Consider the following 4002-nt stretch of genomic DNA (forward strand, 5'->3'; position numbering starts at 1 on the left):
CAGCTTTCAGAATTCAGATGTTCCCTGATTTTACATAGCTTACAGTTAGGAACCAGGCATCAATGAATGTGTCACAAGCAATGACTTATTCTATGCTGGATTACAGTGGATTTCACTCCTTAAGGGCAGCAGGACAAGTGGAATCAGAGTTCAAAATGCACGGCAGTCTGCAAAGACCGCAGAATCAGCTTTCAGTGAACAGTGCAAAATAACCACATAAGCAGTCTTACCCAGTGACTGCAGGTCAGGACACCCATGAATGAAAATATTCTCCGTGAGGGCTCCATGCAGATCCCATTGCCTTCCCCAGTCTTCCCATCATCGCTCCAGAGACTTGGTAACTGCAGCCAGAAAAGTCACTGCATCAGGGCTGCTCTGTGGAGAATATCTAATTTTTCATCATATCCTTTACATATGTTGGGATAGCGCGTAACACTTTTGTTCTGTCATGTCACCAAACATCAAAAGAAATCAGTTGTTGCTTGAATGTAATGAGAAATACCTGATGCACAAGGAGCTGAGGATGTACAAAAGTTGTGATCTCACACAGCATCCACATATGGGCTGCTGAGTTATTCACATTCAGGCTGCTACTTCCCAAGACCTCCTCCTTCACCATAGCTCCCAGTAAAAGGTATAAAAACTGATCTCCATGTATCTAGCTTAAGAGCTGACACTCTGTTTTAACATGGAAATTTCACCTGCTGTCAGACCTGCCACCACAAATTCCAAGAAAGTAACAAGGCAGTTGCCATTTATGCTGCTGTGCTTGAGGCCGATGGACTCCTGCCCCCAGCTGCAGCATATGACAACTGCACATTTGTTCACAGTCACAGAGAAGCGAACAAATTTAAGAACAGACTTTTCACACAATACAAAGTCACAAACAACAAGGATTTCAGATTTTGGGTGGTCCTGTGTGGAGCCAGGAATTGGTCTAGATGATCCCTATGGGGCCCTTCTGCCTTAGAATATAATAACAAAATATAGTTTTGTTTTTGATCCTGGGTAATCTTCCTCAGCTGTTGAAATCCAACCCCCTCCCTGCTCTTAAGTCAATATCTTTAGAATTTCTTTTCTGCAACTGCCACAGTAGAACAAGGTACCGTGACCTTGCCCACATCGCCTGCAAAGCCAGATCAGTTCTACCCCCTTCTGCCCCTTCCTCCAAATCACACTATCGTACATCCAATGTCCCAAAGACTTAATCACTGTATGAAGTCATGACAAAATAACCTGCAGTTCTCACTTGTATGTACATTATTTATCACTGATTGTACTTATGAATCTCATCTGAAATGAGTAACCTTGCTGTGCTTGCCAGAGTATTACACTGCATACACTGCAGATAGATTTTATCAACTCTCATTCGTTTACGTAGAACAAGCTGATAGAAACTTACCAATAAACCAAAGACCTGCCCCAGGTTCTTCAACTCCAACCACTTCTGCTAGAAAATTTAGCTGACCCAGATAACTGCAAACAATATCAAAGAAACTGCTCACATGATATTCCTTCTAGATGGGGGTGAGGGGATCTAGAGTGACTGACAGTGGTGATACAGAGCCACTTAGCTTTTAAGCATTCCAGCTAAAAGTTAAAGATAAATGACCCATTTATTTGAATGCTAAACATCTCCTTCTAAGAAGCTAAGTTACTGTGCTGCATTTATATCAGTAGCTTAAGCATTAAAGCACTTCTCACAATTAAGAGCCTCAAAGCTTAAAGTAGTTTGGACAAACATTTTCCCAGGTTCAATGGGGAAGGAAAACAAAGATGCCAAAATGACCACCGTATGTCTTTTTATCCCCCAGCACATATAACCAACAAAGTATTTCTGTAAACCCCTAAGTTTTCAGGTCTCACTTTCTCACAGCTAGTTCTTTTCCTTCAAGGCCCACCAGCACATCCCATTTTTTTCCTTTGACTCTCCCTCCTATAGCCAGTTGAAAACTGTCAGTCCATCCTCAAGATCACTTGATAAGATTATTTTAAGATCTGTGATTTTGCGTAGATGCTTAGAAGCACATTAATTAAAAAAAAAAAAATCCTAAGGAGCAAAACCTATTTTATTGTTCCAAGTGCAACAAGGGAGCTAATCAAGCCTAACACAGCCCTGAAACAGTCTCACTCCATCTCATTCAGGAGATGCATGCTTTAGCAGCTTTCATTACAGAAGAAGCCTGTATAGTCATAAGACAAGTGATGTTTGTGTTTTTAATGAAATGCAGCAGAGATGCAAACTGACCTTCCAACAGGCTGTGTTTGATTCTAGTGGTAAGAAGCAACTCCAGCCACTACGGAGTGATCCAGTAGACAACAGTCCCTCTTGCAAAAGAAAGCCCTTATTTTTCATTTATTATTTTATAGTGTTAGTATTCTACTTTTTAATTTTCTAGACTGATACATGAAGTGTAAGGTCCTGAAAAAAAATCAAACTTCCAGAGACAGGAAATTCTTTGCATTTCAGATCAAGGGATGAACATAATCAACCTTATTAAACCAACAAACCAAGTTTATTTATAGAAGTCTGTACAATCGTAATGAACTATATGCTAGGACACCAATGAAACAGAGCAAACAAATCTCTCCCTAATGAGTGGGAGATATAGTCACTCACCTTTACATGCACTTAAAGGAAAAAAGATTACAGCTTTCATACACAGTTCTGTAACTATTCAGAGTACTTTCTTGGTGTATTCTCAATATAAGAGGTTTGCGTGACAATTTACTGTTTCCTGTCTCAAAACAAAAACAAAAAAACAAAAACAAACAAACAAAAAAAAAACCCAACCAACCCAGGATTTCAGCAGAATCCAGAAAGAGGCTAAGTGGCAGTTTGACAGTTGCAGATAAATAGGACATTGTCCATCATTCACTTCTGCATTCTAAACCTCACTGCATCTCGCGTCTTTGTCATCTCCACTAGAAGTTTCTTGCAACACTGTATGGGTCCTCGACACTTTTACTGCAGTGCAGCGTACTCGTGTTACCAGCAAGTATACAAGCTTGCTAATACCAGTAGGTCAAGGGCAAGCACATTAAAAATACTGAATTTGAGTTAACTTGACCTCCAGAGACCACTTTTCATTGAACCGCAAGAGCACTGAGGCACTGCTATGGGAAAAGCAAGTTTTGAGTTGCTTGACTTTGTGATTATTTCTGCAAAGCATTGGAGAGAGATTATTTTGAAAACTGGCTACTGCAAAGTAAGTTTTGATTTTCTTTTTATTACAAATCGTTAACATCATTAAAGCTGTTGAAAAAAAACAAAATCATATCAAATGCATATCTACACGGCGAATTACGATGTCTCCTGTGAAGTTATCGTGGTAGATTCCATAAATCCACTCTTAAAAAAGTTAGAAGTACATATATGTGAGAGCCTACAACAACTCCAGAGAAGTTGCTAGAAAAGGCCATCAAATAAAACAGTCTATGATTACATATTTACAGAATAATCCATACATCCTAGAATTATGGACTATTCAGTAAATAAGTACTGAAGTATCCCTAATTATATCTTTACATGGTAGATAACAGCTGCTTCATAAGTTGATTTTCTTTTTATACACAGTTCATAGTATCAATCTGCACACAATTACATGATGTTTCTTTAAAGCTACCATTAAAAAGGAATAAGAGAAAGTTAAATAAGAACTAGATTAAAGTTCCATTAAGAATCCAATAAGGTGGCATCACACACAGGTTTAAACGCAACCAGTGTATGATTTCAGAAAAATAGTTATGCTCTGACACAAAGAGAGCATCAGCATTTTCCCTCTTCAGGGTCCCCCAGAAACATTCCTATCCAGTTCAGTGCTTAAGTTAGCACATACGTACACAGGCCTGAGCAGGAACAAACACGTGCTTGCACACTTACCTGAACGAGGGCCTCTAACCTTTTAGATTTTTAATTCTCTTTTAATTTAGTTCTTAGCTCCATATATTCAGTTGTATCTTGTTTGGAAAAGCTATTTGTTAAATGTCACGTATTTACAC

This window comes from Cyrtonyx montezumae, unplaced genomic scaffold, assembly GCF_038088225.1.
Source record: "Cyrtonyx montezumae isolate F1298 unplaced genomic scaffold, pur_monq_1.0 scaffold_10, whole genome shotgun sequence".
Lineage (NCBI taxonomy): Eukaryota > Metazoa > Chordata > Aves > Galliformes > Odontophoridae > Cyrtonyx > Cyrtonyx montezumae.